The sequence below is a fragment of the Papaver somniferum genome, chromosome 7 (assembly GCF_003573695.1).
Source record: "Papaver somniferum cultivar HN1 chromosome 7, ASM357369v1, whole genome shotgun sequence".
In the NCBI taxonomy this organism is placed as follows: domain Eukaryota; kingdom Viridiplantae; phylum Streptophyta; class Magnoliopsida; order Ranunculales; family Papaveraceae; genus Papaver; species Papaver somniferum.
Window position 1 is genome coordinate 147,911,568 of NC_039364.1, and position 16,150 is coordinate 147,927,717.

At 35.9% G+C, this 16,150-nt stretch overlaps 1 long non-coding RNA gene and 1 pseudogene across 1 annotated transcript; one reads left to right on the forward strand and one right to left on the reverse strand.

Moving 5' to 3' along the window:
- Nucleotides 1-1,905: 1,905 nt before the first annotated feature.
- LOC113293057 lies at nt 1,906-11,282 on the forward strand (annotated as a pseudogene).
- Nucleotides 11,283-13,042: 1,760 nt separating this feature from the next.
- On the reverse strand, nt 13,043-15,630 carry LOC113293651. The gene is made up of 3 exons (XR_003332430.1): nt 15,571-15,630; nt 14,228-14,295; nt 13,043-13,642 (listed from the first exon to the last, which is right to left on the reverse strand). It is a non-coding gene; the product is annotated as an uncharacterized LOC113293651 (long non-coding RNA).
- Nucleotides 15,631-16,150: the final 520 nt, after the last annotated feature.

Genomic DNA, 16,150 nt, shown 5'->3' on the forward strand with positions numbered 1-16,150 from the left:
TGTGATCCACTACAAAAAGGGTTCTGAAAACAGGGTGGCTGATGCCCTTTCAAGGAGACAACATGACACTTTACAATGCCAATCACTTACAGCATCCACTCCAACATGGACTCATGACATTCTTGCAAGCTATGTATCTAACAACAAGGTACAAAATATTATAACTCAGCTCCTTCTCACCCCTGAGGCACATAATAACTACTCTTACAAGGATGGCATCTTGAGATACAAAGCAAGATTATATGTTGGCAGCTCAGCAAACACACAGTCTCACATTTTGGAGTCTCTGCATGCATCAGCTGTGGGAGGTCACTCAGGTATGCAAGCCACTTACAATAGAGCTAAAGCTCATTTCTTCTGGCCTGCTATGAAGAGGGAGATTTTGTCCTTTATCTCCTCCTGTGATATATGTCAAAGACACAAGGTGGATCACAATTTCAATGCTGGACTACTCCAACCCTTACCAATTCCATATCATGCCTGGCAGCATATATCAATGGATTTCATTGAGGGTCTACCAATGAGTGAAAGGAAGTCTGTCATATTGGTGGTTGTTGACAGATTGACCAAGTACAGCCATTTCATTGGTCTGCATCACCCCTACACAGCTTCTTCTGTAGCTAGAGAGTTCATCTCCACTGTGTTCAAGCTCCATGGCTTACCAGGCTCCATTACATCTGACAGAGACAAGATCTTCACAAGTCACTTTTGGCAGGACCTCTTCAAAGATCTAGGGACTCAGCTGAATTTGAGTACTGCTTATCACCCCCAAACTGATGGGCAGACTGAGAGGGTCAACTCTTGTCTAGAAACATACTTAAGGTGCATGTGCAGTCACCAACCCAAAAAATGGCACAGCTGGCTTCCCTTGGCAGAATGGTGGTACAACTCCACATTCCACACAAGCTTGAAAATGAGTCCCTTCCAGGCTCTGTATGGATATGTACCTCCACACTTGGCTTTTCCCTCTTCTGCCACTTCTACAATCACTGATGTAGCAGATTACATGAAGCAAAGAGCTGATATTCTTTCTCTTCTCAAGGACAACCTCCACAATGCTCAAGAAAGAATGAAGTTCTTTGGTGACTTGAAGAGGACTTAAAGAGTGTTTGAGATAGGGGACAAGGTTTACCTCAAGCTGTAACCATATAGGCAAGCTACTGTAGCCCTCAGAAGGAACTTGAAGCTAGCAGCTAGGTTTTATGGTCCCTTCACCGTCCTACAGAGAATTGGCACTGTGGCATACAAGCTAGCTCTTCCACCTGAAGCAAGAATCCATCATGTCTTTCATGTGTCACAACTTAAGAAGCAACTAGGTAACTCAACAACTCCTCTCCATACACTGCCTACTCTTGACACAGATGGCCAAATTCTGGTAATACCTGCAGCTGTTTTAGACACAAGGACTATCATCAGAGGAGGTGTTTCTGTTCCACAACTGCTCATCAAATGGACAAATGCTACTGAGGCAGATGCTACTTGGGAAGACTCCAAGCACATAGCTCATCACTTTCCAAAGTCCAAACCTTGAGGACAAGGTTTTTCTTATGGAGGGAGTGTTTGTCATGTGCCTAGTACTATTGAATGCCTTGTACTGTGGGTGCCCTAATAATTCCTTGTCTTCCTTTATCCTAAGCCCTGATTGGCCGTTGCTAACTGTGGGCGTTAGTTGTGAGTGGGACAGGTGTTGAGTCCTCGTTCGTTCTAGCTTAGGATTCCCTTCTCTCTCTGTTTTGCTTTAAAACTGTAATGAACTTCCTTTTGAGAAACTAGATGACTTTATTGAAGTAATTAGAGGCTGCTACGGCAGAGTTACTTGCTTTCGATCAACTTCCAGTTCTCTTAATTACAAATCGTACTAGCACAGTACAAATTACTAAGTGAAACAAAAACATTCTGTTTTCGCAGGATTCAGCTGGTATTCGTCATCTGAAGAAACTTCAAAGTGCTGGTCTTACTCATTTGCATCTGCTGCCAACCTTCCAGTTCGCTGATGTAGCTGATGAAAAGGAGAAATGGAAGTTTGTAGGTAAGGTTTTGTTACCAATAAGTTCTGTGCAATGTTCAATTAGGTATTAATGGATATTATGAAATATTAAGAGGTATACGGTATACATCATATATGTTTTACTGGTCAACTTTCACGCATCTATCTTATACATGATGTTATCTTTTATTCGCACTCGTTGACCATCATACGTTCATGTTTTTTTTCTTTCTCTCTGGCATGGATTGGTATCAACTACTTATAGACAACTTTGGGGTTCAATATAAATATATTTTTCTAAAATCTGAACTTGTTCACCTTAACTTTCTCAACAGAATGCTACTATGCTAGTAAATCTTTTTTTTACTGTTACTATGCCTCATTCTTTGAAATGTAACAAGTTCATTTCCATGCTTTCGTCTTAGTTCTTATAGCCCTTTTGGCCTTTTCTCAATCTGCTATTGCAAAAAGATACCGGTTAAAGTCCTTCTCTTTGTTATCTTTTCTGTGATCAATCAGCAAACACGTACAGACATGGAGAGTTTAGCAACGCTTCCTCCAGATTCTGATGAGCAACAAGCTCAAGTTACAGCAATCCAAGACGAGGACGGTTTTAATTGGGGGTAAGATAGGATATTTTTTAAACTTTGTATACATTTTGTGAAACTAGTGAATAATAATTTTATCAGTATGCTGATTGCTGATTGACAAATTGTTTGTGACATTCTTAACCAGGTATAACCCTGCGCTTTGGGGAGTTCCTAAGAGCAACCACAATCATAAACGGGACTAAAGACCAAACGCCATACCAAAAGCTAAATTTATTTGGCATTTTCAGAGGTCAAGCGTAGTGGTGAAAGACTAAAATTTAGTCAGGCGAACAAAATAACAACGTATGAAATGGAACGGATATACAATGAGCGTACAATGGTCAGGCGTTGGTATTGTGGGCGTATGTATGGGACGAATGTATTTTGAACGCCTGGCAACAGACGGAAATGAAAGACTACGCCCAATCAGCAGACGGAAATGAAATACTACGCCCGATCAGCAGGCGGACTTATAGCAAACGTCTTGTTGGGGGAGTAATTATTGTATATGTTGGGCGGTGATAGTATATGCGCTTGATGTGAGGCGCTAATAATACTCTCGCCCCAATCAGGCGCTGATAATACTCTCGCCTCAATCAAGCGCCCTTTATATCACCGCCCCATCTCAAGCGCCCTTTTAATAAACGCCCCACTGTCAAGCGGCCCTTATACTTACGCTTAAACCATACGCTCATTATATCTTCGTCCCACTATACTTGGGTTTGGTCTGGGTTGATGACTAGTTTTAGTCTCAAACCCTAAAAATCCAGACCAAATATGCTTATAGTCTGTTCCACTACGCTTCCAATCCTGACCAAATTTGGGTATAGTCCTTAATTATGATCGTGATTGTGGATGCTCTAAGGGTAGCTATGCTACCAACCCGAATGGTTCATGTCGTATTCTTGAGTTCCGAAAGATGGTTCAGGTGCTGCTTTTGTGTCTAATGTGCTGTATGTTGTTTTCTTTTTTACCATGAGAGCTGTAGATTCGTAATACTTTATACTTTCTTTATATAGTTGGTTTTATATAATAATATTTATTCTTCCATCTCTGTTTTCATCTTAATTGCAGTCCCTTAATCGCATTGGACTTCGTGTTGTTTTGGATGTTGTGTATAATCATTTGCATGGAAGTGGACCGCATGGTGACAACTCTGTGCTTGACAAGGTCACACTTTAATTATTTTAGTTGTGCTTCTATCGAGAGAGTTTGTGGCATGTTGTCAGTAAACCACATTTTTTTCTGTTTTCAAGATTAGTTACTAACATGTTTTCTTTTATAGGTTGTTCCAGGATACTATCTGCGAAGGAACTTTGATGGGTATATTGAGAACAGCACATGTGTAAACAATACTGCCAGTGAGCATTTTATGGTAGAGCGCCTGATAGTTGATGATATTCTATGCTGGGCAGTTGATTACAAGGTGAATCCATTGCTTCGAAAAGAGCAAAAATTTGGTTGATGAGTAGAAGCACTTCCATAGTCGATATAGGTGCAAACCTTATGGTAGATATTGGTAAATAGTCTTGTTCTGCATGTAGGTTTTCGTGACATTCACACGGTAGATAGAATTTCATGCTAGTAGGAACCTTTTTTTCTTCACCTTTATTTTGGCTGCTGTCATGGTTGTTAGTAATTTCTAGATTTTGAATAAGTAAATGGACTTAATTCGTATGCATGACTATTATCAGGTTGATGGGTTCCGCTTCGATCTCATGGGGCATATAATGAAAAGAACCATGGTAAGTGTAATTCTTTGGCTGATATATATAAGAAGTGCTGAAAAAGAACTCTCCGATGAAATTTTCACAAAGATTGATGCTGGTTAGCGTTTACTGGTGCATTACCACTTGTCGTATGAGGACAATTTCTCATTTTTAAGTAATTTTTTCTTTTTGGTTCAGCATCTGTTCTTCAAAAAGAATATCTTTCAGCGGTATTTCCACTCTGTAAATTTTTGAAACAGCAACCAGAAGTTGTTTGTTTAATAAGATATTACTTTGATTTAGAACTCAAAAACCTATATTTAATATATATTAATATGCATGATAAACCTGGTGTTGCATGGATTAAAAAAGGCTAACGTGTCCTCTTGTGTGCTTGGGTATCACAGCTAAAGGCACAAAGTGCTCTCTGCAGCCTAACAAAAGACCAAAGTGGAGTGGATGGCACTAAGATCTATATGTAAGGTTGCACCTGTTATTCAGATACACCTTGCACACATTTTATATGGTTCTGGGCTGCCTATATATCTTCTATCTAATCTTTTTTTCTTTTGGATCACATCGAGTTGGCTCATAAGCTTCTTTTGTCAGATATGGAGAAGGATGGGACTTTGGTGAAGTATCTAAAAATGGGCAATGCATCACAGTTCAACATTTGTGGGACCAGTATTGGAAGGCAACATTTATCAAAGGCATGAACTCGGTCTGTAAATACGCCGACATAGGAAATTGAAGGCTGTACACTAGGTCGTTCTGGATATAAATTGCTAAGATGAGCAAAGGCATGAACTTGGTCTGTAAATACGTCGACACAGGAAATTGAAGGCTGTACACTAAGTCGTTCTGGATATAAAGTGCTAAGATGAATGCTCTGGTTCATCCTAGTCATATCATGGCATATGATGGCCAATGAGTTGGGCGTACTGTACTGCTTTTGAAAAGTTGAATTTAATAGTCTAGTTGTTGACTCAGTCTAGTGAGAAATATCTAAGTATTAGTTTAGTTGCCTCAAAAATAGCAGTTTGTGTCTCAGATTCAGAATATGGGTGTTAGAACATTTTCACATCATGTGTTTTTTTCTTCTAAATGTTAGAATATGTCTTTTCAGCTTCAATGATCGGATGCGAGACGCCGTAATTGGTGGATCTCCTTTTGGTCACCCGCTACAACAAGGCTTCATGACTGGTCTATCTTTCCAGGTGAAAATATCTTATTAATGAACTTTCAGTTTATTGGTTACAACTTATATAAAAACATTGTTTTCTTGAACATTGCTATATGGTCTATTGCTGATATGAATTGATGACTATAAGCATTATAGAACTTAATCAACAGTATGGCCACAAAAATAGTTCGAGCTTTCAGATTAACTAGACGACTATTTTATGGGATTCTCGTGAATCTGATGAAGAAACTTACAAACGTAACTGGGAAGAGTTTGTGGCATTGGTTAATTTTTGAATGTTTTATTTCGTGGGGTATCTAATTTTAATAACCCACATACATTTTGATATGATCTTTCATATCTCTTAACAACTAGTTTACAGGAGACTTTGTTCTGCTCTGGTCATACCTTATATCACCGCTTTGAACTTGTTTGTAGGTTTTGTAGCAGTACTTTGAGTTTGTTAAAACTTAAAAGTGTAGCAGTTTTGTGAACATCATGTTATCCAATTTGCTCATCTTGTTCATGTCATATGCTTGTCAATACATAGCTTTTCTTCTGCTTCTTTTACAGCCTAATGGACATGACCACGGTGCGAAGATTGTTGTAGAAAAAATGCTCTCAGCATCCCAGGACCACATCCAGGTGAATTTTTATAATCCATTTTGATGAGAAGTTTCAAGTTCTGATGCAAAGCGTTATCCCACAATCTCACAATTTTTTACATTCCTCAGCAAAGTAAACTTGTTGAATGAACAAAACTAAACAAATTAGTTTAAAAAAAATAAATTCTTTTGATCTTTGACAGGTTTTACTTGCAATTTACCACCTTTTTGAAATTTCTTTGCATGACTCAGGTCGCAATGGCTGGAAACTTGAGGGATTTTGTTTTAACCAGTCATCAAGGAGAAGAGGTAAAGCAATCAGATTTCAACCGATAGTTTCTGTTTTATGGAAATCATTCGAATCTTAATGAGATAATGCTACTTTTCTGTAAAATACAGGTATTTTCAATTGACGTAATCTGGTAATTTTCTTGCTTAGGTTAAGGGATCTGAAGTTCTAACTCATGATGGATCACCCGTTGCTTATGCTCTATGTCCTTCAGAAACTGTGAGGACAAACCCACTATTTCTTCTTTTTCCCTGTCCTAATCAAATATTTAAGTGAAAGTTGTGAAACTAACATTTGTAGTTCTTTACCAATCTCTGTATACTTTTTTTAAATTGGCGGTAGAACGAGTTTCTATTAATGTAATCCAATCTCTTACACGGTTACACCAAAACACTTTGGTTTTTGTACTTTCCAGGTTAATTATGTCTCTGCTCATGACAATGAAACATTGTTTGACATCATAAGCTTAAAGGTGTGCTTACTGTTCTTTTATGGCTCCTTTAAAATTAATATTTGGATTGTCTTTCTTGGCTTGGTATTTATACCTTTTTTTGTTTCAATTACTTCAGACACCTATGGACATTTCTATAGATGAGAGGTGCAGGCTAAATCATTTAGCAACAAGTATAATTGCACTTTCGCATGTCTCTTTTTTTTTTTTTTTGGCAGTAGTTGCTCAATTTAATTTAATTATTTATAAAGTAGAACAAGATATTACATATATTATTTAATAAAATTTCTGTTCTAGGGAATACCATTCTTCCATTGTGGCGATGAGATGTTACGTTCAAAATCTCTTGATCGCGATTCGTACAATTCTGGTGATTGGTTCAACAGGTACCCTATTATCTATGGTACTAATGTCATCCTATAAAGTACTCCTAAAATAATTTTTGGTGTGCCTCTTCCTGGATAATATATCTTGATCATGACAAAGATGCCCATGGTAACATAATACACGGATTTCATCAAAAATTAAACCTTTCTTAACAGTATACCAGTGGCCAGTGGGACTTCTCTGCAGCTGTCTCTGGCTTGTTTGTCTCTGATTATCAGTACTTTTTGTCTGTTTCAGGCTGGATTTCAGCTATGAGACAAACAACTGGGCTGTTGGCCTTCCTCCCAAAGGGAAAAACGAGAGAAGCTGGCCCCTGTAAGCGTTCGCTATTTTCAGTCGCTTGTTTGTGTGGATTACTAGCTTATGTACTCCAGTCCGTTCATCATGTGTGTGTTTTTTAACATTGATTGTAATTGGTTGCTTATTATCTTGGAATTGCATTTGGCATTTGGGGCTGTATGAACTCCTTCAGCACAAAGATGTGAATCAGGTCTACTTCATCGTAGTCTACTAAAGATTTGGGTGTCTTTGACCAGCATTTGCATCTTTTTTTTTTAGGATTAAACCAAGATTGGCAGATCCCTCTTTTAAGCCTAAAAAGAGTCATATTCTCGCTGCAGTGGAAAATTACTTGAACTTGTTGAGGATTCGGTACTCTTCACTTCTTTTCCGTTTGCGGACAGGAAATGAAATCCAGGTTAGCTGTTTCGTGATTAATCTGCTTTTGTTTTGTTGTCCTATTTTGAAGATAATATTAGATAATTCATATTTCTGTTCACACAAATCTCACTTACTCTTAGATATTAGGCACAAAAAAGTATCTTGGATGTTCCTCTGATCATTGGAGTTACACAAACCACTCCATAACTTAAGCATTGGAATTTGGGCCCACGGCTTCCTGGTCACTCTGACTCATGAGCCTACCCTCAGCAGCGATACGAAGAAATACATCAGAAGTTCCACCTGCTTCAAAGTTTGAAAAACAAAAGTCAGTCATACTCTAGCCTGTCTGATCATTAAATTCATCACTAGAACAACTATCCGGCTTCGTCCGTAAGAAAATATGAAATAGCCACATATAGTTTCATTATCAGTTCCATCTAGAGGGATGTGGTGTCATAAGGTGCCAGCAAAATTGATAATGAGTGGCTACGCAACATGTTAGTATAAAGCAAGCTGAATTAAACCCTATGTGAATAAGTGTACTGCATGGGGATAAAGAATCAAAGCCGCCAACATGGCCTGGATTTAAATTTTATAGTTCAAGCTAAATCTTGGAGAATCTTTTAGCTGGAGATTTATGCTTAAAGCTTGCCCAAGATAAATATAATCAACTAAAAATTCAATACCAAGTAATTTGAGCTGTCTCGAGATAACATACTAGCCATTCACGAACTGTACGAACCAAAACATTAGAGTCTAAACTTGGTTGAAGTCCCTAAGAACCGATAAAGCTTGGCTAAAATTCAATACTAACTTCTAAAATTGAAATTTTCAAGTAATATGAGCTGATAATTAACAAAAGCCCGAGAAAGCTAAATTGAGCTGTCTCGAGATAACATACAAGCCAGTCACGAACTGTACGAATCAAAAACATTAGAGATCAAGCATGGCTAAAGTTCCTAAGAACCGATTTGGAATGAGCTAGGAAACGAGCTAAAAATTTATACAAACTTTGAGTTGTATTGAGTTTTTTTTTTTTTTTTTTTGAAGCATGTATTGAGCTGATTTACAGCAATGATAGAATCTTTTTAGGTTTATTCACCTTGGTGTTGTCCTTTTTTTTTTTTCAGGAAAGGGTACATTTTCACAATACGGGTCCATCGTCAGTTCCCGGGATCATAGTAATGAGCATTGAAGACAGTCATAAAGGCAGACCGGGTTTAACCCAATTAGATCCAAAGTCAGTTAATTTATCCGTAAGATTGACTTCTCTGTTTAGCATAATCATTTACTATTTGTTATTAATGCTGTTGCATTTCTTTTGATCCCAACAGCTACTCTTACATTGTTGTGGCCTTCAATGCAAGCCCAAGGGAGGTCACATTTACAAGTCCTGCTCTTCGTACAAGAACTCTTGATCTACATCCCATACAGGTGACATCATGGTTAATCTATTAGAATTCAAAAGAAATGATGGAGTTATTTATTATAGGTGAAAAGTTTGACCAAAGCAAATATGTTTTTAAGCATTCAAGAACTTTTGTGTTGGAATATTCGCAGTTGATGTCTGGTGATGAGGTAGTAAAAAACTCAAACTATAATGCCTTCACTGGGAGCTTTACCGTGCCCCCAAGGACGACTTCAGTGTTTGTTGAATCACGTGAAATCTGATAGTTCGCCACTCATAGTAAATTGATGTTGGGGTATCTGTAGTAACCTTTAATAAGTCAGGGGACTCAACGACCCCGCAGTTTCCGCTAGTTTGAAAGAGGTAAGTGCATTGCACAACCCCAATAGCAGTATTTGTACTCATTGTTGAGTAATTGCCAGGTTTCTGAAAGGATATCACATGGATTTTTACCTGCTCATGATCCTGTCTAATTGCAGGTGGTGAAGCGCCAAAATAAATTGCCGGATAATCCTTCAGGAAATTTCTTAAATGCAGGGCAGGTATTACCATCTTTACGCCTGTCTTTCTTCTGTACAATTTGTTGTATTAACTCTCCGGCACAGTCTGATTTATTGGCCAAAGCTTCATACTAGAGATCCCAGTTTCCAAAATGTTTTTTTTCTCTCAAAAAACAAAAGAACGATCTTGAACTAGCCAAGTAGGTACATTGGTCACCACATTTCTCGTGTAAGGCACCATGATGTCTTCTGTTAGGCTGGTGTGAAATAAAATATTTAAAACACGGCTCATTTGTGTCTGATTTGATCAAGGATGAGTCATTGTCTGAATTTGCACCCGATTCCTAGTTTAGTTTACTTTTAATATCTGGTTTATTAGGTAGCATTTATGCAGGCAAACTTCGAACGTGACTTTGATGTATTTTAGGAGCAGATGGTAACTGCTCCAGTGGATCACTTTCATGAAAGTTTGTTAATGTCTCTTTCTCTTTCTCTCTCAGAAGGTGTGAAGTTGCTGAGAACAGTTGTTCTTACGCTATATCTTGCCCAATAGTTTTTTTTTGTCGGTCTGACTCAGTAAACTACAAGACTCTACAATCTTTAACCTGTCTTACTAATTAGGATTGTACTATAAGCCAAGGACTCGCACTCGATAGATGATCTTAATTGTCCAGTTTTTGGTTAGTTGGATATTAGAATGTATTAATTTTGTATAGCCTTGTTCCCCATCTCATGGGCAAATAAGATTAGAGGAATTTCGTGTTTAGTCCATAAAATCCGACCCTGGTTAGTCTGTAGTCCATCCAGAAAAAACATTTAATAGGAGGTCCAAAAAAGTTCTGGTCTTTGCAAAAAGACTCGAGTACCCTTTTTATTATACGTGTGAATACTAAAGAACCAACCTCTCTCTGCAATTCTTCCATTAAACAACTTTTCCCTGTTACTTCCTCTCATTTTTTTTCTACCTCATCGTATTCAAGTGATCTTCTTAATAGGTCATCAACAAACAAAAGAAAAATCAACGACAAAACCCTAGGTTTGATGAAATCATTACAAAAATCCGTTGAAACCATCACAAAATCAACTGAAAAAAAATCAGATCTAAACGAAAAATCGTATAAGATTGACATAGTTGTTCTGATGGAGATTCATTTTGGATCTGATTTTATGATTCGTTTTCCTGTTACTCATAACTGTTTAATACTGGATTATTGTGTTTTGGCTCATATATGTCTAATACTTGTTGTAGTTAATGAGGATTATTTGATGATGCAGTTGAAGTCTCTACCAGATTCAATTGGATGTTGCTTCTCTTTGGAAGAATTACAAGTAAATGGTTCAAAACAAATCCTTCTCTACTTCTTCAGTTTTAAGTCATTCATTTTTCATTTCTATTTTTCTGTTTTGAGGACATATCAATATGTACTGCATACAAATCCCTAGAAGAAAAATTGCTGATTACAGAAGTAATTACAGAAAAAAAACAATTACAGGAGTAATTACATAAAAATATGTAGTGGTCAATAAGTAGCATATTAACATATTGAAACTACATATTGACATGTGAAAAACCTGTCAATATAGGTATGTAGTATCTGAATACCTCCATCTCAATATGTAGTGTTACTTACTATTTTGTGGTATTTTGTGTGTAAAACTTATCAGTATGTAGTGATCCATAAGTAGTCTATTAACACATTGAAACTACATATTGACATGTGAATACCTATCAATATGGATATGTAGTATGTGAAAACCTTATTTACCCTGTCAATATGTAGTGTTACTTACTATCAATATGTAGTGGATACTTACATATTAATTGTGTCAATATGTATAACAACAAAAACCAAAGGAAAAACAACAACAGCTACTTCACCAAAAGCAAAAGGAAGAGAATTGTAGTTTCTCAAACCTACAATATGTAGTTAGAAAATTTGAGGGCATCAAGCATGAAAGACAGGAGGATCATCTTATCAATTTGAAGCGTCTGATACCCAATACATATTGAATATGTACTGAAGTTTCGCTGAGTAAATATCGATATGTAATGGGTTATCAACAATAGATATTGATATGGATTGAATATTAATTTTGTGATACTTGAAAATGTATCAAAACAAGAGTCCATCTTGAGATGTACTAGGTTGAAACAAATAGTACATATTTATAGAAGCAACAATAGATATTGTTTCAAAACAACAGTTCATGTCAATATGTTTTGTGTGAAAACCTAGTTTATATCTTACATGCTTTTCAGTACATATTTTGTTGTTCGGATACATTTCCTTGATATCTACTCTGAAAGGAAATAATGCAACATATCAATATGTACTACCTTGCAAAAGAAAAAAAATAAAAGTGTTCTTGTGCTTCTTTACTTAGGTTTCTAACGCTTGAATACCAACAATATATTACATTATGTAAAAAACTGATTTCTGATGATTGAATGCAAGCAAAATGTTTTTGACATTATATATCCAATAGTACATATCTATATGTACTGATGGAAAGGTCCTTTTTTGTGATGCTTGAATACCAACAATATGTTTTTAACAGTTGATATCTACTCTTATATTACAATATACATCCATTTATAATGAAATAAATGACTTGTTTGTGCAGGTAATGTGAAGAATACGAAAAAGAATAAGAAAGCACCTGCAAAAGACCCTAGGAGAATATACATATCTAGTTTTAAGGGGTTGTATATTCTTGTGAATACAATTAAGAATGAAGACCAAAATTGACTGACGCGCAATTGCAAATGATAAGTAAGGCGTCTTATGGGAACTTATTCATAATTTTTTGGTATCAATACTACAAGACAAGAGTAGATATCTCCCTATACTGGAAAATTAGTTAACAATGGCCATTAGTATGTATAAATTTTGTTGTGAATACCTTATAGATATTGATATGTACTACCCGTATTTTGTTGTGTAATAAGAACAACTTGGTGCTTGAATTCCCATTATTTTGTTGTGTAATAAGAACAGCTTGGTGCTTGAATGCCCATCACAAATAAAGTGCAGTATGTCTTCATTCCATTTTTTTTATTTGCACTGTTGTATCGTTGTCTAATGTTGTTAGTTTATATTTATAGTTTTGCAACAAACTAATCAGTATGAATACTTGGAAAAATGAAAGTATGAAGCCTTAAATACAGGCAGTACATATATGCATGTACTGTAAAACTTAACAGGTTAAGAAAACCAGGACTGAAACTCAGAATTATATTAGTACATGAAGAGTTCGCAAAACAAAAATTGAATGTGTTTCAATACTTTTTATAGTACAACATACTAGTCGTATGAACTTAATATAAGAGACTAAGAAAAAAGTATGAAGCCTTAAATAATGGAAGTACATATCTTCATGTAGTAACCTAGAGCCAAAAGAAATTTCTGCCAAAAACTATATAATTTAGCCAAGTTTAGTAAATATCGACATGTAGTGAGTTAAAACCCAGTACATATCCACATGTACCGAGTTAAACCATATTATACATATCGATATATACCGAGTATCAGATCCTTTTAATTTGATGAGATAATTCCTCCAGTCTGTCTCTCAACCTTAATGCTTGCAAGTCTGCTAACCTCAACTGCTAGTCTGCCACCATAGACAAAGGTATGGTTTGGGAGGATGGGAGGTAGTCAGCTAGCTATGATGGATGTATGGTTAATTTGTTCTTCTTCCAACTGCAACTAATTAGGCATTTCTGGGGATGAATGACGATTCTCATAGACAAAGTTCTTGTGCTTCTCCGTCCATTCGAGGTGACTCCAAAATCTTGAGGGGAGGGGTTATATGGTTCCATTGCTCTATTTGATTCTCATCCACGTCAACAAATTCAGGGAAGTAAGACTGCAAAAGAAGCCACAAATGGTTAGAAAATAAACGGTCCACCCAAATGTAACCTCAATCAAACTAAAACCATATGACACATCTAATAATACCTTTCCAGAAAGTTTTTGACTGTCCTCCCAAATATGATCATATGCTTGTCTTTTTTTATCTTGCCTATGTAATATTAGAAAAAGACTCAGAAAGATGTTCTCTCACATGTACATGAGTAGACATTGAGTTTTTCACTATCAAGTGAGACAATGAAAATAAGGATCTTTGGTTTAAACTCAAGAGCCAACAATCCATATCGATACGTAGTGAGAAAAAAGCTAGCAAATATCACAGTACATATACACATGAACTGAAGAAAACTAGTTTACTTTTATTTTTGTTATACAACCAATACCAGTAAATGAGTAACCAGTAGGATCTTGAAAGATACTATTCAGTTAACTAAATTTCTTTCTTATGAGGGGGCGCTGCCCCCTCGACCCCCGTTAACAGGTCTTAATTATTTACTGGGTAAAAGCCTAGTTTATGCTTGTATATGCACAACAATATGACATAGTTATAGCTATGTCCAGAGAATGGTGTGAGGCTTACTTGCCGAAAATGAATCCCGCATTTTCTTCAATGAAAGCACATTCATCTGTAACTGGTTTAGTAATAGCCTACAAGTAATAATACATTAATCAGTTGTAGAAAAAAGAAAACAACATCCTTTAAGAACTCAACCAACAATTTTGGACATAATTTTTATAATCTCGTAGACATTAACTTCAAAGTGATGCTCTCATAACACCTGATAAACAAAATTTCATTAGGCATAGGTGGCATGAATATGTGAGCTCTAATCATAAGAAAAAGAACACCAACTAACCTTACTGGGAGGAAAAAATGTACTGCGAAATCAGCACATGGAAATATGTATTGCGAAAATTAGTACATGGAAATATGTATTGCGAAAATATCCTACGGTACATATTAATATGTAGTGCTAAAAATCCTAATTCATGGTTGATATGTACTGTTAAAAAACCCTTGTATTATATGATCCTACCTAAAATACATATCAATATGTAGTACGAACATGTCTAATAGCTATTAGCTGGGCTATAATAACTAACTTTGAAGTATTTGTCAATGTAATAAAAGAGCTCCCCCCCAGTACAAGAAAATATGTATTGTGAAACACTATAGACAAACATGTACTGTGAAATCACTACATGCATACGTGTACTGTGAAATCATTGCATACAAATATGTGCCGCAAAATCGCTACAGATAAGTACAAGATCTAAATGATATTCTTTCATATGTATACTCAGAACGCTACTGAACTATCATGCTTCCAATTTCCAATTAACAAAAAAACACACATTTACCCAAACTGCGCAAATCTCAATCACATACCATTAGTCTCAATTTTCTTACAAATTTCTCTCTAAATTTAATAATTTCAAAAAACAAAAAAATTCCTAAATTTCCCATCCACCAAACACAAATCCCCATATTTTTTCAAATTTCACAAAAAAACCATACTAAAGACAGTACATATTTATATGTATGGATCATAAAATCTAGAAAAATATTTGAAATTGTGATTTTCTGTAAATCTAGAAAGAACGAAAATCATACATATAATCAAAATGATATGTTAACAAAAGAATAAGATGATCTAATCAACAGAGTAGCACGAGTTCAAAATCATATTCAAAAATCAACATAAAAATATTAAATACGAACAAAAATGGGATTAAATCATGCAATTGAACAGTGTACATAGAAAAATGATAACAATTACTAGATCTAGAAAGAAAACAATGAAAAAAAACAACCAAATCATGAAATCGAGCTGCTCATCATGATTTCATTTGAAAAAACAAACATAAATTCAAAAAGCATAACAAATATTAAGGAATGGAGAAGAGGTTTATAGAAATTACCTGGGGATTTAAGATCGAAAATCTAAAATTGAAGAAAACCAACTGAAGCGGAAAGAAAACTGGATCCGAGCTGTTGAAATAAAAAGGAAAAGAAGAACGAAAATACTTTCTTATCCTCTATTCTTGTATGTTCATTGCAGAAAAGGTTATTTTCGGAATATAAAAACTAGACATCATTTTACTCACACGTGGGATGGACTAAGAGATAAAATTTCTGGTCAAAAAACATGTTTTTGGACCAGCGATTAAAAAACATTTTATGACTGGACTAGTCATTAGACGGATCTCTCGTTCTAGGACTAACCAGTAATTCCTAGATAAGATTAACTAGGATTAAAAAAGTTGATAGACTTGAAATCAGGCTGCCTCATGTTTTCACGGCATTAGGATTTAGGATTATAGATAGAAACGAAAAATTTACGAAGAAAATCAATCATTTACGTAGTCAATTCTGTACACCTAGGGTCCTCCCTAAAAAAAATCTAGGCAAAGAAAACTAGGCCAAGGTTGAACTCAAACCATCTCGATGTGTCCCCAGCCCAAGGAAACTGCAGGAGAAGTGCTGAGTAAAGATTTTCTT